The sequence below is a fragment of the Sciurus vulgaris genome, assembly GCF_902686455.1.
Source record: "Sciurus vulgaris genome assembly, chromosome: 17".
Lineage (NCBI taxonomy): Eukaryota > Metazoa > Chordata > Mammalia > Rodentia > Sciuridae > Sciurus > Sciurus vulgaris.
The window spans coordinates 12,323,027-12,346,134 of record NC_136478.1 but is presented as its reverse complement, the minus strand read 5'-3'; the positions used below and the strand labels follow the sequence as shown (position 1 = coordinate 12,346,134).

The following is a 23,108-nucleotide window of genomic DNA, read 5'->3' as shown; positions in this document are numbered from 1 at the left end:
GGGCTTGTCTGGTTAGGTATATATAGGCTATGGATAGCCTTAACTACCCACAGGGGATTCAGTGCTCTGTGACCCAGGGCAAGTCATTGTCCTCGCTGGATTTCAAGAGTCCTCATTTATGAAAAAAAAAAAAAAAAAAAAATTAAGAGGGCTGGGAATGTAGATCAATGATAGCCTGCATGAGGCCCTGGGTTCAATTTCCAGCAAGAGAAAACCAGACACAGTGGCACTCTCCTGTAATCTCAATGACTTGGGAGGCTGAGGCACAATTCAAGGCCAGCCTGGGTAATTTAGGGAGACCCTGTCTCAAAATAATTATTTTTTTAAATTTTATGGTCCTGAGGATTGAACCCAGGGATACTCTACCAACCAGCTATGTCCCCAGCCCTTTTTAATTTTTTATTTTGAGACAGGGTCTCCCTGAGTTGCTTTGGGCCTCAGTAAATTGATGAGATTGGCATCAAACTTGTGATCCTTCTGCCTCAGACTCCCAAGTCACTGGAATTATGGGTGTGAGCCATGGGATTTCAGGTGTGTACCACTGTGCTCCACTCAAAATAAAATTCTAAAAGAGGGCTGGGGATATAACTCAGTGGAAGAGCACTTATCTAGCACAATGACCTGGGTTCAATCCCTAGTACTGCAAAAAAAATTTTCAGAGAATGGCTCAGGAATTTATTCTCAAACTATCTGGTCAGCCTGACAAAGGAGTGCCACATCCTGAGTGCAAAGGTAGAGTTGGGGACCCAGGATGCCAGTGTGGGGCTTGACATCTGGAAATTGGCTTGACCTTTCTCCTCACCTGCTTGGATGCATTGACCAGCAACCAGCCTGCCCTGGCACCTCTGGAGAACCTAGGCTCCTCCATCTAGGACCTGTTCCCCTTTTGTTAGTATTTCCTCATCCCCCTCCCAGTCCTTACTCCAGCTGTCCTGGGTTCAGGCAGAAAAACCTGTCTGGTCTCTTATGATTTTTCCCTTCTTAAGCTGGCCACAAATAGGCCCTGGGGAGATGGCTAATAGGATTCCTGTTTTTTCTGTTCCAAATTCCTCTACCTCCTTACACACTGAGCTCTGCTCTAACCAGGTTTTCCCAAGGCCAGGGTGGGAGGTGGGATCCCAGGCTGATCATACCAGGTGGTAAATTTGCTCACAGTCGAGAACCTGCTTGGGAGGGCAGGGTAGAGTGTCACAGTAGAGAGAGGGCAGGTATAAGGAAAAGGTCACACAGAACACTGTGCAGAAAAGGGAGGGGTGTTTGGGGATCCTGAGGAGACCAGTTTGAGCAGAACTTAAGATTTCTTGGATCATTTCCCAGGACAGAGGGGTCTGGCCAGAGATCGGCTCCAAGCCATACCCTGGCAGGGAGGAAGGGCAGGCTTTCTGGCAGAGATGCCAGGCTGGGCTGGTCAGACAGAATTGTGTCTGGGGAGGGTGTGTGTGTGTGTGTGTGTGTGTGTGTGTGTGTGTGTGTGTGTGTGTGGTTGTTAATGATGGTTTGTTCTCCACAGACTGCCTGGTGGCCAGGGGTCAGTGTGATAAGAGGGAAGAGATAGATAGACTTGGGTTTTATACTTAGACAGCTGCCTGCTCTGGGAGGCCTCACAGCTCCTGACAGCCTATTGTGAGGCTCTTGCTTGATCTGCTCTTCCTGAAATACACAGCCCCTGGCCTCAACCCAGCTGGGTTTCCCCTGCCTGGCACCACTCCTTTTCCCATCTGGGGTGAGATGAGATCTGCACTGGGGGGCAATCCTGGTGAGACTGAGTCCATTCAGAGCCTAACCCAGGAGTTTGAAGCCTCCCTGTTCCATTTTGGTCTCAAGGAGTCCCTCCTGCTCAGCCAGGCAGACCTGGGCCCTGTGGGCACTTAGGAAGTCCTACCCTTTGCCCCAGAGCATGGGAGGCTGACTGCTTTGCTGGAAGGAGTTGGAGGTGGGAATCTGATCAGATTTGCATTGGTGGGTTATTTCCCTGTGGAGAAAAAATTAGGAGTTTTTTTTGTAGATCTGGGGCTTTAATAGTTAGGAGGCTACTGTAGAAGAAGGATGACACTTCCTTGGGTGGAATGGGTGGTTGTAGATGTGGAGAGAATCGGAAGATTAGAAATTCAGGTGGTAAAAAACCACTGGGTTTTGTAACAGATTGGCTGAGGAGGTTGCAGAAAGGGAGGGTCACAAATGACTATTATGTTTCAGGGCTAAATGAATGGTGTGGTTCCTTTCCCAGAAATTGGGAATATAGAAAAAGGACTGGGTTTGAAATTCTTAATATGTGTGAATGGTCAGGACAGTTTTTCAAGTGTGAGATATTTTGGGTACTCTAAAATACATCATCCAGCCAAGGCACAGTGGCACATGCCTATACTCCCAGCAGCTCAGGAGACTGAGGCAGGAGGATCACAAGTTCAAAGCCAGCCTCAGCAACTTGGTGACGTCCTGAGCAATTTAGCAAGACAAGACCCTGTCTTAAAATAAAACATTCAGGCTGAGAATGTGGCTAAGTGCTTTTGAATTCAACCATCCAATCCCTGGTACTAAAAAACAACAAAAACTTCATCCAAGGAGTAGTGTTCAGGGAGTGTCTGGCATCATTTGGAAAGTCAGAGATGATACTTAGAGCTTGAGAAGCAGTGTTGGAGAGACAGCCCTCCATGTCTGGGGTCATGTGCTATTTTCAGCTGGTTTAGGGCATAGCTGAACAGCAAAAGGCACAGCTGAGTCTTCCCTGTGGTTGGGGGACTCTGGCAGTGAGCAGTGCTGACCGTAGGCTGCCCTGGAAGTCCATGCTTATCAGAGCCTCCTTCACTGACTGTACATAGGGGTCGTGTCCCTGGCTGAAGAAGGACCTTGGTTCTGCCCAGAATGAGCTACTGCTCGGAATTCCAGAGTGTTAGTTTCTAGGCCCCTTCTACTCTTGTGGGCCTCTGAGCTGAGTTGACCTATCAAGGATAGAAGTCCAGGTCAGCCCTTTTTTGTCATATGACGAGAGATACAGTAAGGGACTTCTAAAAATTCTTTTAAATGGAATAGAAAGTGGTTGTACATGTGTGTAAGATTGTGTCAGTTGGACTTCTGCAATTACAGAGGTCAAAAATCCAACTCAAAGTGCCCTTTGATTAAGGGGAGTCTACTGCCTTACATATGTGGGTGTGACTGGCTGATTGCAGGGAAAATGTTACCACCCTCAGTTTCTACCTGGTAAGAGGAGATAGAGGCCCCTGCCCTCCATCCTCCTAGCACCCTCTTTTGGGATTCTTTTGCAGGGAAATCCTGAAAATCCTAGCACCCTCTTTTGCAGGAAATCCTGAACTGGAACTTTGGCCAGGCCTGGGGTATATGGTACAGAGATGGCAGTTTGGGGAGAGACAGTTCCCTAAAGGAAAATTAGCTTCTTGTTTTCTCTGAAGACCCACGTGTTGAGGCAGTGGTGTGTGTTTAGACCGATGGAGACCTTGTGATGGCTCCATGGCCTGTTTTACATGGCAGAATCACCATTGCAGACAAACTAATAGGGTTTTCGGCAATTTATTAATTGACCTTGTTAATAACTGAATGCTAGACTGCAGAACGAACTTAGAATCATTGAGTCATTCCATTTACACATCTAGAAGTGGAGGTTGAGAAGTGTGCCTGAGATCTCCAAATTAGAAGGTAGAAGAATTGAGACAAGTACTTAGATGGTCTTGCAGGCCAGGAGCTCTTCAGTATGAAGTGCCGACTTTTAGGGAAGGAACACTTGCTCATCCTGGCTGCCCAAACACAGGAGTGATTCATTCCCTGAGCTACAGGAAGAGTGGGCACAGGCGGGTTGTAGCAAATGGCTCCTTCCTCCAGTGGCCCAGGGCAGTCTGCGTGGTAGCCGGTGTTATGAAGGGGTCTGTGTGAGATGAGAGTCACTTGCAGTGGCTTCAGTGAGGTCCCAGTAAACAAGGATTTGGCCTAATTCTGTATGAATTCTTCCCTGGGGCTGTTTCCCTATCATCTTAGCTTTCAGGATGCTTGCTCTGCTCTTTGGGGGCTAGCTCTAGGGCTGCTGTGCTGTCTGGATTATACTGGGGATTTCCTGCTGAGAAACTTTGTGCCTCTCTGAGTTCTTCAGAAGTGAATGCACAGGACAGTGGTTCTGGTTTCAGTTCCAGACAGACAAAACTAGCTCTCTTGGACCTCTGTCCCCTGTAACCTCCAATTTGAGAGGGTAAATATTTGACCCAGCATGGCCAAGCCAAGGAATGGGTGTAGTAGTAAGATTTTAGTAGTGTGCTCTAGGCTTTGAGCCTCAGACTTAGCAGGAGACCTCAGATTCAATCTTGCACAGGCTTCTTGCCTTGGGTGGGTCACTTCACTGGTGTCTCTGGTCCAGAAAAGGAACAATGCCACATGAGGGGTTTGAAAAGTGTGACGTTTTATACCAATGTAGTGCTGGAGGCTGAGGGAGCTTTGGACAGTTCTCCTGCATTCCTGAGTTCTCAGGTATGAGGTGGCTCTTCTTGGTTTGGGATTGAAGGCCTCTTTCATTCTGCCCTTACCCTTTCCTCCTTGTCTTTTTTCCTCCTCGCTGACAGTCAGTTCTTCTCTCCTGAACTGCCTACCAACCTGAACTGACAACCTGCCCCTCCTGTTTGGCATTCAGAGGCTCCTCCTCTGCCTGTTTCTGCCTGAACTAGCTTCTAAGTGGTCTCCCAGCCTGGCTCAGAGTGCCCTGTCCTGCTTTGGCTTAGCTGTGGCATCGCCTGTCATCCCTGCCTCCTTCCTCTCTGTGAGACAGATGTGATGATACCTGGCAAGCTCTTCACAGTCTACAGTCACAGTGTACTTCATCTTTGCAGGGAGTCTGTGAGGTTAGCAAGACAGACAGTCTCATGTTTATTTTACAGATAGAGGACCTGAGGCCCAGAGAGGTATGATTGACTCAAAGACACACAACTGTTGACTAGTCGAACCGGCCCTGGAATCAAGGTCCAAGGTCTTCAGGCTTTAGTTCATCATTGTAAAATGTCAGCTCTGGCCACATGATGGGATGGCGACACCCCAGCCTCATAGGGGAAGGCAAAGGATTTGAAAGCAGGCCCACTCCATATGGCCCCCAGGTCACCCCTGCATAGCCTCTGAAAGCACCATCCTGTTGGGAATCCCTGGAAATCTCTATGTAACCCCAAGATATATAACAAGCCAGAAAACAAAACCTGCTCCCCAGGGGCCATTGTAATAGAACACAATCTGTGTATCCCTCCCCTCCACACCCACCCAAGGTGGCAACATTGGTGCACGTTGTGATGGTTATCATCTTGGCAGGGGGCTTGGAACTCAGGCCAGACCCAGCAGGAGGAGTCATCCTTGAAGATGGGCAGCAAGGACAGGAAGGGCCCCTGGCTGTCATGACTCTCTCCTTACCTGGGGTGAGGGCCAGAGGCAGTGCAGGGAGAAGGTCCCCTTTGCACCTACTCATAGGAGCTCATGTTGCCACTTTCCAGAGGTGGTAAAGTGATCACCTAGCAACTGGGTCCCTGCCAGCACAGGTCACAGCGTATCATCAGCTCCTCACTGACAAGGAAGATTGCTCAAGTAGAGGCAGAGAGAAGGGAAAGCAGGTGTGTACTGCGGGGCTCCCCACTTCACTGTCCATCTCCCACCCCTATTTCCTGTTTCTTTGTGACAGGGAAAAGCAAGAATGCAGGGCAGGGGTACTTCCCAAACCTACCAGCAGTGTAGATGCCAGAGGTTAGCAGATGGCACCAGGCTGGCCATGGGCTCATAACTATGCTCTTCCTAATTGGAACTTCCAAGGTCGCAGTCAGAAAGAAATCCAGAAAGATATAGTGACCAATGAAGGGATCCAGCTCTGGCCTCCTCCAGCCTTTCACTCCGCCTTTCTCTACCCCCGCTTCTGGAGGAATGGGACACCCTGACTGATTGATGGGACTAGGGATTGAACCTGAGGCACTTATCATTTTATTTTATTTATTTATTTTTTATTTTTAGACAGGGTCTCACAAAGTTGGGGTTTGTTTGTTTGTTTGTTTTGTTTTTGATTCCCAGGATTGAACCCAGGGGCATATAACTACTGAGCCACAGTCCTATATTTATATTTATTTAGAGACAGTGTCTCATTGAGTTGCTTATGGTCTCACTAAGTTGCTTATGGCCTCGCTAAGTTGCTGAGGCTGGCCTTGAACTTGCAATCCTCCTGCCTCAACCTCTTGAGTCACAAGGATTATAGACTGTACCATCATGCTTGGCTCACTGCTTCCCTTTAATCTTCTGGTCCAGGCATAGATGCAAACATATTTGGGTTTCGATTGGCATAGCTACCACAGGCTGACCTTTCCAAAAGACATCGCTAAATATAAAAGGAGCACAAAAGAAAGCTAAAGAGAGGGTGTGCAAAGAATAAAATCAGCCTGATTCAAAAAGTACAGGCTTCTTGTTTGTTTCCTGGGCTTTTGAACCCTGTTCTTCTCCACCATTCCCTGGAGATCATCACCTCTAGGACCAGCAGACTTTCACATGACCTTTTTCTACACTCTCTTATTTCCTATGCTGGTATCTCTCCCTGTTCAGGCACCCTCTAGGTCCCATGTCACTATGAGTCCTTACCTGTACCCTGTCCTCCTCCCCCAACCCAGGGCTCATTGGCTGTGCGTAGGGAATGCCTTTTTCCTTGGTCCCCCAGGGGATTGACATACATAACTCTGACTCTTAGGAGTGTAGTCTGATTCTAAGTACACCTTATAATATACCTACTCTTTTCTGGGGGGTACTGAGGATTGAACCCCAAGGGTGTTTTTTATCACTGAGCTACATCCCCAGCCCTTTTATTTTATTTTGATACAGGGTCTCACTAAGTTGCTCAGTCTGGCCTTGAACTTGAAATCCTCCTGCCTCAGCCTCCTGAGTTGCTGGGATTACAGGTGTGTGCCACTGCAACTAGCTGTAATGTATCTATTCTTGACATGGTGCTCAAGCCTAGTTTAGCCCACAAGATGCCAAAGGGCTGGTAGTTCTCCAACATCTGATCTTGGCAGGAACTATAGAAGTCTGCTCACCTGATTCCTTCCTCCCACTGGGCCCCAAGAATAGAAACTGATAAGAAGTTGGCCTTTGGTTAATGGAAGTTTTTTGGGTAGATTAGGGGAAAGATTGTTCTGGGCTTGGAACAAAAAGCAACACTAAAATCGTGTGGTCTTAATGAAGGAAATAGATAAAATCCTGGCCACAAAGTTGAGTTTCCAGACTGCAGCACCAGCTCTGTGTCCTGCCTGACACTGGGTGGGGCCCAGGAGCCAGACAGGTCTCTAGACTTTCATACTGCTGCCTGCCAGCCCACATAGTACTCCCACTGCATGCCAGATGTTCAGATGAAGTCACAAGAAATCCAGAGAACCCTCGCCTTAAGGGAATGTGGGAGCAGGAATGATTGATTACAAAGGGGCGGTTAAGTCCTCAGTTACAGCCTGCTAGCCCCACCTTCTTGCCAACATTGAGGATCTTTAAAGAAATTTTCCCTGTGCAAACTACCTCCATGCCTGCTGCCTGGACTGTCATCTTCACGATATTGCCTGGTCTCAGAGGAATTCCCTGGCATTCACCTAGCTATTCAAATTGAAAGGTGACAGCCAGAAACCATATCAGTCCAGTGGTGGAAGTGTGGCACCTTACTGGGCCCGATGAAGGAGAACCTTTTTCTCACCTGCTCCTTCAGGTGTGACTTTAGCACTAGCTGAGTGAGCAAGCTGCTCCTGACTGGTCCTGGATTGGAAGATCATTGCACCTGGGCCTTTGTGTCCCAGAAGCTTTCCCAGCATTTTCAGGGGCTGTAGCTTATTCTGCATGTCACAACTTTGGGCCAAGTCTGCCCCATTCTGCCAGCCAGAACACTCTGCCTTTGCGCTCTGGCTTGCTGAGGGCCTGGAATCCTGTTGGGCTGTGCATCTGTAGAGACTCCACAGACCCTGCCTGGAGCTTTCCTTTGCAGTGAAGCAGTCTGTTCAGTCACAGTGGCATATTCCTGTAATCCAGCATCCGGAGGCTGAGACAGGCAGGAATATCCTAACTTTGAGGCTAACTTCAGCAACCTATTGAGATCCTCAACAGTTTAGCAAGCCCTTGTCTCAAAAAGAAAAAATAAAATAAAAAGGGCTGGGGGTGTAGCTCAGTGGTAAAGTGCCCCTGGGTTCAATTCCCAGTACCAACAACAACAACAACAACAACAAACTTCCAGTGAAGTAGTCTGAGCAGTCTGTTGCCTGGCTTCCTGTGCCTGTGCCTTTCAGGCTTAGTGCTGGTTGTTGTGTTGATTCTCTTCCCTGTTCTCCCCATTCCACAGAAGATGAGGGGATAGATGGTAGGTATTTTTTATTTAATTTGTTGTTGTTGTTGTTGTTGTTGTTGTTATTTGTTCTGGGGATTGTACTCGGGCACTCTACCACTGAACTTTTTTATTCTTATTTGTTTCTTTTGAGATAGGTTCTCACTAAGTTGCTCAGACTGGCCTTGAACTCGTAATCCTCCTCCCTCAGCCTCTGAAGTCCCTGGGATTACAGGATTGTTGCCAACACATCTGGATTTAGTAGTTTTGGATGCTGGATTTTTAAGTCGAGTTCTTCAACTCCAGGCCTGGGTCAAGGTTTGGCTGGAGTTTTGAGCTGCAGACACTATTCTGGAGGCTTCCAGAGGCATGGCTTCCCCTTCCAACATGTGTGTTCTAGGACTTGTATTACCTGAGCTCAGCCCTTGTCCTGTCAGCCCCTGCTGGGGGCCAGCAAGCCTGAGTCTTCTCCAGGGTGGTCAGCCTTGCAGTGCTCCCAGGTGGCCAGAGGGGCAGAACCCAGATTGGAGCCCCTGGCCATTACCCATGCTTGGGAAGAGCCAAGAGGGGACGAAGCAGAGGCACCAATCCCATTCCTTTCTCCCAGGTTCAGAAACTTTGTGTTGACAGCCACGGGTTGGAAACTAGGGAAGGATCACCATGCCCCCTTTCCACCACATGGTGTGAATCACCCCAGCTCAGCTCCTTTAGGAGAGCAAGTTTTCTTTGCCTCCAGCCCTGGAGATTCCTACCCAGGCTGTATGCTTTTGCCCATAAGATAGGTTCCAGGGAACCTATCTGGTGTCATGGACTTGGTTATACTTCACTGATTTCCTGCCCTGTGGGTGCCTAAGTTGGAGAAGAGAGGGTTGAAGTTTTATCTGGAAAAAGCTCTGGCTCTACTTCCTTTCTCCTCTCTTCTGGAGTGGGTGATGGAGCAGATGAAACTCTGAAAATTTCTCTTAGTCCTCTGACACCAGGCAAGAGAGCAGTACTTGTGTTTGGAGCAGGGGTTTGGGAGGATTGGACTGACCAGTATTTTTGTTTGTTTGGTACTGGGAATTGAACCCAGGGGCGCTTTACATTGAGCTACATCCCCATCCCTTTTATTTTTCCACATATTTGAAGGCAAGGGTACCAGGGATTGAACGCAGGGGCACTCAACCACGGAGCCACACCCCCAGCCCTGTTTGTATTTTATTTAGAGACAGGGTCTCACTGAGTTCCTTAGCACCTCGCCATTGCTGAGTCTGGCTTTGAACTCATGATCCTCCTGCCTCAGCCTCACCAGCTGCTGGGATTACAGGTGTGCACCACCATGCCCTGCTTACCACATTTTTTACTGGTGCATAGTTGTACATAATGATGGGATTTGTTGTTACATATTTGTACATGTGCACAATCTAACAATATAATTTGGTCAGTATCACTCCCCAGCACTTCCCTCTCCCTTCCTACCTCCTACCCCCTTGTCCCTTTCCTCTACTGATTTCCTTTTGATTTTTAAGAGATCCACCCCCACCTTTCTTTTCCTTTTTCCTCTCAACCTTCCAATTATGAGAGAAAAACATATGACCCTTGATCTTCTGAGTTTGACTTATTTCACTTAACATGATGGTTTCTAGTTCTATAATTTCATTTTTATTTATGGCTGAATAAAATTCTGTTGTGTATATATACCACATTTTTTTTTTTTTTTGTCCATTCATCTATTGATAGACAACTAGGTGGTTCCATAGTTTGGCAATTGTGAATTGTCCCAGTCCTCTTTATTTTTTATTTTGAGTCAGAATTTTGCTAACTTTCTGAGATTGGCCATGCACTTGATTCTCCTGTCTCAGCCTCCTTAATGACTGTGTTACAGGTGTGCACCACTGCGCCTGATTGACCAGTGTTTTTGAGAAGAGCCAGGAGGGCTGCCTTGGTGGGGAGGAGTTTGACAGGGCTGTTCTCCTTGGGGCTGTAAGTTGAGCCCCTCTTTGTGAAGCCCTGGCTCTGCTCTCAATATCTACTCCAGTAGTACATGTCTCTCTGGAATAGGCCATGGGAACACATCACCTGCTTCACTTTTTTTTTTTTTTGTACTGGGGATTGAACCTTAGGACACTTCACCACTGAGCTATACCCCCAGCCCTTTTTATTTTTTATTTTTAGACAGGGTCTTGCTAAGTTGCTGAGGCTGGCCTTGAACTTGATTTTTCTGCCTCAGCCTCCCCAGCTGCTCTTCTTTAAAGACAGCGGGACCTTGGGTACCAGTCTTGGAAGTTGGCTCCCCATTGGCATGCCCCATGGAAAGGCAGCCCTCCTAGAGGAAGACTGGCTATCACAGCTAAGGAGGCTGGAGGGGCTGCAGGGAGCCCTGAAAATGGAGCGATCCCATTGCTCTGCTCCTGGACAACAGGAAACTGTCCTGATTATGACCAGAGAGGAGCCACAAGACTTTGCTAAGGATTTGGTGATGTGGCCCAACAAGAAAGGAAAAGGCCAGGGTTCTGCCCATGCTTGTTACTGCTCTCTGGTGTAGATCATTAAATATTTGTTGAATGAACATCTGTTTTTCTTTTTCCATTCAGAGTATTCTCTTACAAGCACAGAAGGAAAGAAGGATCTTGAAGTTTCTTGGTGGATCTTTATTAAACATTTGTGATATGACAAGCCAGTGATAAACAGTGATGAGCAGCCATAGCACTTGGCACTTTGAACCCTGTCTTCAAAGGAAATCAGTCAGTCAGCACCTGAGTCCCTTCCTCCTTCACAAGGGTGCATTCAGGTCCCATTGGAGATAATCCGAGGGCAGAAATGGAGTCCAAACTCGCCGCTCTCCAGACTTTGCTCTGGCTTCCCCTAGGTCACCAATTATCCATCTCAGTATCTTCTTCCTTCAGAAATCTCTGAAGGACCTTAGATCTCTCTCCTCTCTCCTACCTTCAGGTCTTCTTCCTCTCCTCATGTCTCAGGCTTTCAGTCCTGTGGAGAAAACCCTTGTTTTCCCTAGATTCTTGGTGCTAATAGGACTAGAGGACCACAGGCATGGGCACTATGGATGGGCCTCACAGAGCTGTTTAGAACCAGCTCAGGTCAGGCCTCGGTTCTGTGTGGTTTGATGGAGTAACCGCTGGTGAAGAGGTGACAGGCTTCATGACTCAAAAACTCTGTTTAGCCTGGAAGCAAGATTCAACCAAGCAGAGCCAACTGTGAGACCTCAACTTTCCTGAAGACTGGTATCTGCCACTAGGGGTGGGTAGTGCCTGTAACTAGCCAGAAAGGAAGGGCTGAAGCAAGACAATGGTGGGCCTGGGGAAGACTGGGGATGTTGATGAGCCAGAGCCAAGGCTCTATGGGAGGAGTTTATGCCTCTGGATGTCAATCCAGGGCCATGGGTGTCCAGCCCAGGAGTTGCCCAGGGTGGGGTGGGAGTCAGCAGAACTGGGGCCCTTAACCTGCCCAATCCGAGAAGAAATTCACTGAGCAAGGAGCTTTTTACCTCTAATCCATACAGAACCCCTTCAAGAGAGCAACATTTCTATTTTGCAGAGAAGGACACAAATCAGAGATGGTAAAAGCTGACCAGTGGTAAAGCCAGAATGTGAATCCAAGTTTTTCTAGATACTTTCATTTGGAGAGTATTTGAACTGAATGTGAGCAGATGAGCAATCCCAAAACCCTAGCTAGGATGGTCTGCAGCCAGTAGCCTGCAGTCCTTAGGGGAGTGAGCACAGTTCCATCATAGGAACCCTGATGAGTGTCTGCTGACAGAAACCTAAGACCAGGCACTTCCACTAGTCCCATTGTTCCAGCAGCTCCTTCAGTTTTGACACACCCACCGTTTCCCATTGCCTTGGATTTGCTAAATCTGGTTTGTACCTGAGGCCTCATGTTTCTTGTGGTCCAAGAGAGATTAGACAAAGCACTCACTTCTAGATGTTAGAGTGGGGGCAGAATATAATTAACACTTCCATCTGCTTACTTATATAATTTTAAAAATGATTTTGAGGCATTTTTTTCATAACCAGTATTTGTTCTGATTCTTATAGCCCTGAGGTTATATATAGGGATGATACTCAGTTGAGTAAACGTTTATTGATGCCAGCTATACATAAGACAGTGCCAGATTCTACAGTGTGGCAGATAATTAATTAAATAACATGGTCTCTGTACCCCTCGAGTTTATATTTTAAGCGAGAAAGGTAGACACATATAAATCTTTTTAGTTTCAGTGTAGGATCTTAATAAATATGGGCCAGATTTTGCTTGTGATCCAAATTAGTTTGTAAGCCCTAGAGGATAGGGCATTATGAGAGATGAGGCTTGGGAAAGAGCCTGGGTTGTGGATCTCCAAATGCTACTTATGTTAAAGACTTTCCCTTGGCCCCATGAATAAGGACAACCTGTCCCATGTGCACATTTTTTTAAAAAATTTATTTTGAGGGCTGGGGATATAGCTCACTTGGCAGAGCACAAGGCCCTGGGTTCAAATTCCCAGCACTGCAAAAAAAAAAAAAAAAAAAAAAAAAAAATTATTTTGAGACACCATCTAAGTTGGCAAGGTTGGCCTTGAATCCTTCTACCTCAGGAGTAGCCGGGTGTGGGGGTTTCAGCCACGTCCCATGTGGATGAGGGAAGGGTTAGCAGCTGGAGGACAGCATGCTGGCAATAAATCAGTTAATTACCAATAAACTTATCTAATCAATAAACACACAAGAGCCAATACTCTTTTCAAATGGGAGGGGGCGTGATGGATCGGGCCATACCAGATCTGGCCTCTTAACAACATGGAGTAACCCACCTCTCCTTTATTTTATAGTCACACAGGTAAAGGGGGCCAAGATGGGGAGGGGCTTCTTCTGTGATGAACAGGATGTGGTGGAGTCAGGGGAGCCATTTACTCTGAGAAACTAGCATATCCCCAGATCATAAACCACTCCCACACAGGACCACCTACCTCTCAACCATCTGGAATAGTCTCTCATGGCTGCGTTCCTGGGAGTCAGGCTTCTGTGTCGCATGGCTCAACCACGTCTGATTCTGCTAGATATGGATAGCTCCCTATAGCTGGGGTTACAGGCATGCACCATGGTGCCAGCTCATGAGTTTTTTAATGCAGGAAGATGATAAGTCTGAAGTGATGCAGACTTGCCCAGAAGGCAGGTTTATTTAGTTTTTTGTGGGGAGGGGGATGCTGGGTATCGAATCCCAAGACATTTTGCCACTGAGCTACATCCCCATTCCTGTTTGTTTGAAGACAGGATCTAGTTTAATTGCTGAAGGTTTCACCAAGTTGCTGAGTGCTACCCTTGAACTCGTGATCCTCCTGCTTTAGCCTCCTGGGATTACAGGCATGTACTACAATGCTAGGCAGGAGACAGGTTTAGAACTCAAGAGAGAAGAGTGGCAGGCTCTTAGATTTGGGAAGAGAAAATACACAGTAGAGCTACAAAAACAAAAAGGGCTGAGGGAACTGGGAATGTTGCTCAGTGATAGAGTGTACACTTAGCAAGTCCTGGTTCAAACCCTAGTCTGTCTGTCTGTTTCTCTCTCACACACACACAAACACACACAAATCCTGATTGTTTACTAAGTACTTGCAAATTCTGCTGACCACAGTGGCACACATCTGTAATCCCAGCTACTTGGGAGGTGGGGGCAGGAGGATCAGTTAAACCCAGGAGTTTGACCCCAACCCGGGCAACATAGATCCTATCTTGAAATAAAGAATATTGGCCTGAGGAGGCTGGGGTTGTGGCTCAGTGGCAGAGTGCTTGCCTAGCATGTGTGAGGCACTGGGTTTGATCCTCAGCACCACATAAAAATAAATAAATAAAATGAAAGTATTGCATCCATCTACAACTTAAAAAAAAAAACAACAAAAAAACGATTCCTGAGGATATCGTTTGAAACTTAGAATCTTGACCTGAAATTTAAAGGTGACTTATTAGCACATGCAGTGACATCTATAATCCCAGAACTAGGGAGGCTGAGACAGGAGGATTGCAAGTTCAAGACTAGCCTCAGCAATTTTTCAGGGCAGTTTAGGAAGATGCTATCTCAAAATAGAAAGTGTTGGGGATGAGGCTGAGTAGGAAAGCATCCCAGATTCAATCCCCAGTACTGAAAACAAACAAACAAAATAAAAGTGACTTATTGCTTGGTAGCAACCTGGCCTAGAATCTGGCTCCTGAATCCACTGTTCTGATGAATAGCAAAACGTCAGGCTGGGCCTGCTGCAGGTGGGTTGGGGACTTAGAGAGCCAGATGGGATTTTGCATGAAGGATTTCCATATGGCTAATATGCATTTTTCATTAGCCAGGAGAAAGATTGAAATGGTCAGGTACTATGGAAGTTGCCCTCTTCAGTGAAGGCCTGCTCTGTGGTCAGTTGCATACTGGGCTCCCTTCCCAGTGTTGACTGGAATGAAGGTGGGGGTGGGCATGGGACAGCATCAGGACTTTTTATCAGCTTATCGCAGGGTATCAGTCTGATTCTGTCAGTGTGCTGGCTAGTGTTCTCTCGATCTTGTTAGAGATGGTTTGATATTCCTTCCCAAGAGACTGACATTGGCAGGGAGCCCTACTTCCCTGGTACACATCATTTAGTTCAATCCATCCCATCAAGATGGCACTATAAATTTATACTCTTAAACACAACAGTTATGCATAAAAAGATAAAATTCCAAAAACAAACGTCATGCTCTCCCCCTCTTCCCAATCCCTGCCGCATGCACATTGGACAGACATCCCTGTGGATAAGAATTGGAACGGGAACACACAAGAAAGCAGGGCTGAAGCCACAGGCCTGCTGGTCTCTGAGTCTGGAAGCAGAAATTTGGGCAACAGAAATAAAGTGATTTCATATGGAGCATTGAATTAGGCTGGCACACTGCCAGAATCCAAGGGCTAGGAAAAGGAGTTGAAAAAAGTTGCTACTGACCCTTCCCTTTGGCTGTGACTTTTTTTTTATACTGTTTCTTCAAATCTGGAATTCTTAGCCATTATCCCTTCAGCTGTTATTATTTCATTTGTCATTTCCTTTATTCATATTTGGAATTCCTATTAGATATATGCTAAAGGCTCACCATCTGTCTTCCATGTGTGTCCTCCATTCTAGATGAATTTCTCAGTATTATCTCTCAATTCCATGATTTCTTCATGACCAGTCTGAAGTAATTTACTATTTAAAATTCTAACACTATTTTTCATTACTTTTTTTTTTTTTAAGATAGATTCTTGTTCAAGCTGGCCTTGAATTTGGGATTCTCCTGCTTTAGCCTTCTGAGTAGGTTGGAGTACAGGAGCGGTAGAAACAGTATGGAAATTAAACAGAAAAAGGTCATATGATACTAGACATAGTGAAACTGTAGAGGACAGGTTCTGAGTATAGCTCAGTTATAGAGCACTTGCCCCCATAAAAGAAGCCAGGCACAGTGGTGCCTGCCTATAATCCCAGTGACTTGGGAGGCTGAGATAGAAGGGATAGCAAGTTGAAGGCCAGCCTTCCATCTCAAAAAACCTGGGGATATAACTCAGTGGTAAAGTACCCCCAGGTTCATTCCCCACTTACCAAAATAAATATAAATAAATAAATAAAAGACCAGGGGCGGTGGCACACACCTGTAATCCCAATGGCTTGAGAGGCTGGGGCAGGAGGATCATGAATTCAAAGCCAGCCTCAGCAAAAGCAAGGCACTAAGCAACTCTGTGAGACCCTGTTTCTAAATAAAATACAAAATAGGACTGGGGAAGTGGCTCAGTGGTCAAGTGCCATGAGTTCAATCCCCAGTACCACCCCCACCCCCACAAAAGAAGTATTTCTGGATATCCTAAGACAATTTTATTGCCAAAAAACCCTTGCTAAAAGAAAAGTAAATCCGTGAGGGAAGGAGCCCTTTCTTGGTGCCAACAGTGAGCACAGAAATTGGCACACTGAGCTAGCTACATGCCCAGCAGCCTTAGCTACTTGGGAGCCTGAGGGAGGAGGATCATTGGAGCCCAGGAATGTGAAAGATTGTGAAGAAAGGAAGGAAGAGGTAGAAGGAGGGAGGGAGGGAAAAAGGAAAAGAAATTGACACATTAGGTTGTATATTTAATTACCTTTTTAAGGCATAACAGAATACTTTATGCTACAAGGACAGAAAAACCCACAATGACTTAAACTATAAAAAACGTTGAGAATGGGGGTGTAACTCATTGATAACCTTCTCAGCATGCTTGAAGTTCAGGATTCAATCCTAGAGCCCAAAATTTAAATTAAAAAAAAAAAAAAAAAAAAAAAAAAAAAAAGATTAACTGACCGGTGTGGAGGTAGCAGAGTTCCAGAGTTGGGTCATGGTCCAGAACTGACATGAAGAACCCTGGATCTTCTCTGCCATCCTCCATTTGTAAGATGTCTCTCCTTATAGTTGTGAGATGGCTCTTACAGGCTTTAACATCTCAAGTAGGATGACAGGGAGATGCTAAGAGAATGAAAGCTTCCCTTCATGTGCCTCTTTCAGGAAGAATTTTTCCAAGACAGCTCTAGTTGATACCTTCTTAAGTCTGCTTGGTCTAAACTGGTGCATCTTCAAACCAATTCCTGGCAAAAGCAAACAAACAGGCTGGCTGTGGTTGGCTTGATCGGTCTTACCTCATCTCCTGGGACTGGGTCTTTAGCTGCCTGAACAAGTCCGGATTTTGTTGGCACAAAAGGAGAGTAACTGCTGAATTTTTGATTTTAAAAAAGGAAAACAAATTGTTAACTATATTATTGAGGAAGAATAAGGTAAAATAAAGTAGAAAATTCCTTTGTTAAGACATATCAGATTTCTGCCTTGTTCAAGAAAATGACACGATTGGAAAAACTAGACTTCATTGGAAAAATATATGTATGCTAACAATTTAAGATAATCAGGGGCCGGGGTTGTGGCTCAGGGATAATGTGCCCGCCTAGCATGTGTGAGGCACTGGGTTCGATCCTCGGCACCACGTAAAAATAAAGAAATAAAATAAAGGCATTGTGTCCATCTACAACTAAAAAAATATTTTTTTAAAAAAGATAATCACTGAAAGAAGAGGAATATCATTTCTAAACTAGGAAGAAAAAAAAGTGGTGGGGGTGGGGATAATGTCAATCCACTGAAAGTCAGGAGAAAAAAAAAAGCTAAAGAAATAATAATAGAGAAAGTAAAATAGTAACCTAAGTGCAAATCCAGAAATGTATGGATCAAACCCCTATATTTAAAAAAGCTGGTGCAGTGGTGCACTTCTGTAATCCCAACTACTCTGGAGGCGGAGCCAAGAGAATCCTAAATTTGAGACCAGCCTCAGCAATTTACCAAGACCCTGTCTTAAAATAAAAATAGCTGGGGATATGGCTCAGTGGTAGAGTGCTTACCTAGCCTGTGCAAGGCCATGGATTTGATCTCCAGTGCCACCACAGTAACAACAACAAACAGCAAATAAGAAGCGATCTAGCATGAAATGAGGAAGAGAGACCTGGTCAGCAGGAAATGGGCCCTGTGGTATTGGGGATGAGAACCAGGAGCAGTCTATCTCTGAACTACATCCCCAGCGCTTTTAATTTGAAGACAGGATCTTGCTAAACTGCCCAGTCTGATCTTGATTTTGTCATTCTCCTGCCTCAGCCTCCTGAATAGCTGGGATTACAGGTATGCATCACAAATGCCTGGCTCTCCCTAATTTTTTTTTTTGGTACCAGGGATTGAGCTCAGAGGCACTTGACCACTGAGCCACATCCCCAGTCCTATTTCATATCTATTTCATATTTTATTTAGAGACAGGTTCTCACTGAGTTGCTTAGCACCTTGCTTTTACTGAGGCTGGCTTGGAGCTCATGAGTCTCCTGCCTTAGCCTCCCAGGCCACTGGGATTACAGGTGTGTGCCACCATGCCCAGTACTCCCTAATTCTTTGTATGTAGCTTGTCTGCCCAGCTATCGAGATAATCTTGTTCTTTTAGACTTTACTTCTGCCTTAATATAGATATGTATAGCAAATTACTGGACCCTCCATCGCTCCTTTAACCACATTGGGGCTCCCTCCTGAGGGAGCAGGCCTGGGACACAGCAGGCAGCTGATTTAAAGGGACCCTACAGCCCAACTCTCCCAGCTCCACCCTTCCCTCTGCCTCAGAACCTGGAGGCCCTCCCTTTGAAGGTTACTTCTTTAGGGGCGACATTTGTCCTCCTGCAGTGCAGACTGATGGGTTTATTTTGCCAGGACTTAACTGAGGGTTAGACAGTATGCAGTCTTCGATTTGAAGAGGTGTATTAGCTCTTACCTTATGGTTTTCTGGCTGCTAACTCTGGACAGCATCCGAGGTATGAGAGCTGAGAGTTCAGACTGGATATCAAGGTTAGGGGTCCTGCAGGAAGGTAGGACTGGGGAGGCACAGGCTGCCTGAGGGGTTGTAACAAGGGACTAGGAAGGGCCTGAGTCACTGGGCTAGCTAAGACAGAGGGCTCTGTGCCAGAGCCTGGTGCCAGGATGTTGCAACACAGTGACTTCAGTTAACAAAGCATGCGAGGTGAAGCAGCTAGTTCTCAGACAGGTCAAGGACGTGCCTTGCTGGGTTTGAGTGGCATGTAAGGGACAGGCATTCGGTCTCTTCATCAAAATAATGGCTTACCTACCAGGGCACCTTCTGCCAGGGTTGGCAATTGCCTTATCTACAAGTCAGGGAGTCGCTGGGGTGCTGGGTGGTCAGGGATCTAGGGAACAGGGAACCATTTGGGGTTTGAACCCTAGTTGGTGCGAAAATCCTGTATAGAAGGCAGTGGGTGTTGGGGAAGAAGCACTTGTCTGGGAGTCTTCACTTCTGCCTGGCTGACCTTGTTCAGCTAGTTCTGGGACTCCTGAGAATACTAAATGAGAGGCTATCCCCGAAAATGCCTGGAGACTCATAAAGCATTATGCCATTTGAGTAATACTCTGTGGTTTGCTCCCTTTAGAATGAGGCTTTGGGACTTACCTCAGGCTGTGCGGAAGTGGATGGAAAGAGGTGCTTCATCAGCCTTGGGCTCAGCTTTTTTTCCTTCTCCCCATTCCTCCTAAGAGGCAGGCAGCCCCACCCCCATCCTCAGTGCCTTATCTTGATGTTTTTTTTTCTCTGCCTGCCAAGAAGGTGGTGTTCAGCTGTGCTGATCTGAGGCTGTGCTATCCTGTGCTTCATTAGGTTAATTCGAAAGCTGGTCTCCTGGGATCTGTCAGAGATTGATTCTAAAGCCACCACAGCCTCCAAAACAGTCCCTGCTGCTCTCCTTTTGCGGCACCCTTTGTTCCTCAATCCAGAGCTTCTGTTTTTCCTTCCCATCACCTGCAAGCTTGTGAAGATCTCCTTTGACATTCATTGTTTCCTTCCTAGAGTGGAAGCCACCCAGACATGCATCCTCTGATTGGTGGAAGTCTGGGGGAGGAGAGACAGCCCCTTCACTCCTCAAGGCCTTCCCCGGCCCCTGACCTTTACCCTGACTGCCACTGCCTCTGATCAGCCTCAGCAGTTTGAGATTACCAGTAATTCAGGGGATTACTGATATGTGGTCTCCCAAAATTTGCCAAATTCATGACCATAAACTTCTTATAAGGTCCTGGATTCATCAGTAGCACCACACAAAAATAAGTAATGAGAAATAGGGAAGGGAAACCGTTTTGTTTGTTTGCTTTGCGATAGGATTTTAACAATGTTCAGCCCAAAGTTGGCCTTGAATCCCTGGGCTCAAGGGATCCTCCTGCCTCAGTCTCCCAGGTAGCTGAGACCGCAGGTGTGTGCCACCACACACCTTGGAAATATATGTGTGTGTGTGTGTGTGTGTGTGTGTGTGTGTTTAATATTTTTTAGTTGTAGGTGGACACAATGCCTATATTTTAATTTTTTTAAAGAATTTTTAAATTTTATTTATTTATTTAATTTTTTTGTGGTGCTAAAAATCAAACCCACTGCCTCACCAGTGCTAGGCCAGTGCATTACTACTGAGCCACAGCCACAGCCCCTGTTTTTTATTTTTATTTTTATTTTATTTATTTATTTATTTATTTTTAAGACCAGAGCAATGCTTTGGCATCTACTAAATTTCCCTGGTTTTCTCCCTTCTCTCCTAGGAGACTATTTCACATCTGATCTCTGTAAATCTTCTACTCCAACAATAAAAAGAGACCTTCCTTGTTATCTAAATTTCTGTGCTCTACTTTGCCTCCTGTTCCTTGCATAGTCCCTCCCGATAGGGTCCCCATCTAGTCCCCCTTGCTACTCAAGGACTTTACTCAAGTAGCCTTCTTCCTGCATCATGAACTTGTTTGCTAATTCATTCCCACAGTTAGTAATTCCTCCCACCTTAAACCCTGATTCCACTTGCTTGTATTCCTTTCCTTTTTTTAAAAAAAAACACTTTCATAATTCACATCCCGTACAGTTCACCCATTTGAAGTGTAACTAGTCAGCTGGGAATGTAGCTAAGTGGTAGGACGTTTGCCTAGCATGTGCAAGGCCCTGGGTTCAATCCCCAGGACCACATGCATGCACAACTGAAGAGTACAAGTCAGTGTCTTTTAATTTATTCAGTTGGTTGTGTAACCATCATCACGAACAAGTTTAGGTAGTTTATCACCCCCAAAGGAAACTCTAACCCGCTAGCAGTCATTTCTAAACCTCACCAATCCCAGGTCTTGGCAACCAATAACTTACTTTTTGACTGTATGGGTTGTCTATTCTGGACATTTTATGGAAATCATTCAATATAGGGTCTTTTTGACTGGCTTCTTTCACTTGGCACAATGTTGTCAAGGTTTATCTATGATGTAGAGTGTATGAGAACTTCGTTCCTTTTTGGGGATGAATTCCTTGTTTGGATAGATATTTTGTTTCTTCATTTATCAGTTAATAGAACTTTGTGTTGTTCTTGCTCTGGAGCTATTATGGATAATAGCTCCTCTAAATTACTTGTGTACCAGTGTTTGTGAACATATGCTTTCATTTCATATGGGTGTATACCTTGGAGTGGAATTACTGAGTCATATGATAACTTTGTGGTTAACCTTCTGAGAAACTGTCAGATTTTTTTGTTTTCCAAAGCAACTGCACCGTTTCAGTATTTCCACCAGCACTGTATGGGGGCAGTGATTTTTCCACATCCTCACTAACATTTGTTATTATCTGTCTTTTTTAGTACAGCCATCCTGGTAGGTGGAAAGTGGTATCTGATTGTGGTTTTGATTTGTATTTTTGAGGACTAATGACCTAGAATATCTTTCTCATAGCCATTACATCCCCACCCTATCCCAGCCATTGAGAAAGTTGCCACCAGGTGCTATTCTGAGCTGCCCCCTCTCATCTATGTCAGGCCCTCCCTAGATTATTTCTTCCAGTTGTATACTTTGAAAAATGAACTCTCACTGGGTGTGGTGGTACACATCTGTAATCTCAGGGACTCAGAGGCTGAGGCAGGAGGATCACAAGTTCAAGGCCATCTCAGCAACTTAATGAGACCCTCAGCAACTTTAGATCCTCAGCAACCTATCTCAATATAAAAAAATAAAATAAAAAGATCTGGGCATGTAGCTTAGTGGTAAAGTGTCCCTGGGTTCAATCCCCAGTACAAAGAAAGAAAGAAAAGAGAAAAAGAAGAGAAGAGAAGACAAAAGAAAAGCCCTCTCAAATGTATTCCTCCAACTCTGATCTCACCCATGAGCTTCAGATGTGTGTGTCCAACATCCTGTTGCCATTTACACACCGGTATCTAAAAAGCAGCTTAACTGTAACCTGTCACAGATAGAGTTCTTGTTTTTTACCACCTAAACCTATCCATTTTCTGCCTTCTCTGTGAATGGCACACCCATCTACCGGGTTGCTCATGCCACAGCCTAAAATTGAACATACAGAGGCGCTTAACCACAAAGCCACATCCCCATCCCTTTTTTTGTATTTTATTTAGAGACGGGTCTTGCTGAGTTGCTAAGTGCCCCCTAAGTTGCTGAGGCTGGCTTTGAACTCCCAATTCTTCTGCCTCAGTCTCCCAAGCTCCTGGGATTACAGGTGTGCACCACTGCGCCCAGCATTGTCCATTCTATTTTAATAGACATTTGGGTTGTTTGTAGTTTTCAGGTACACAATGCTGTTGAAAACATTCTGATACATGTCTCCTGGTGCACCTGTTCTTCTATACCTGATAGTAGAAATACTAGAGAAAAACACCCACCAGAATGCCTAAAATTAAAGATTAAAAATACGAAGAAGATGGAACAAACGGAACTCTCGTGGATTACTGGTGGGAATGTAAAATGTTACAACCACTTTGGAAAAGTACTTGATAATTTCTAGTAAAGTTAAACTTACGCCCACCTTATGACTCAGCATTCCACCCCCAGATATTTATCCAAGAGAAATGAGTGTGTCCACAAAAAAATGAGTACAAGTTCAAGGCAGTTTTATTAGTAATAGCCAAAAACTAGAAAAAACTCAATGTCCAAATATGGAAAAAATAAACTACTGGTACACACAACAACATGAATGAATCTCCAAAACATTACATTGAGTAAAAGGACAGTTGCAAATGAGTGTGTTTATATGAAGTTCAAGAGCAGGTACATCTCACCTCTGGTGACAGAATTCAGAAAAGTGGTAGAGCATCAGCTGTTGATTGGCAAAGGAGACTTCTGGGGGTGGCAGTTTTCTGTAACCTAATGCCCTTTTTCTCCCCCCTTTCTGTGCTGAGGATTGAACCCAGGGCCTCTAGTCTGCTAGGCAAATGCTTTACACTAACAGCTGCACCCCCAGCACAGTGCAGCTCACATAAGTAAAGGTTCATAAAGCTTTACAT

At 45.6% G+C, this 23,108-nt stretch overlaps 1 protein-coding gene and 1 long non-coding RNA gene across 2 annotated transcripts in view; one reads left to right on the top strand and one right to left on the bottom strand.

Moving 5' to 3' along the window:
- Nucleotides 1–23,108, top strand: part of ST3GAL2 (ST3 beta-galactoside alpha-2,3-sialyltransferase 2) — a 51,047-nt gene that overhangs the window by 9,184 nt on the left and 18,755 nt on the right. The window lies entirely within an intron of this gene.
- Nucleotides 16,578–19,248, bottom strand: LOC306647831. The gene is made up of 2 exons (XR_013760183.1): nt 18,578–19,248; nt 16,578–16,874 (listed from the first exon to the last, which is right to left on the bottom strand). It is a non-coding gene; the product is annotated as an uncharacterized lncRNA (long non-coding RNA).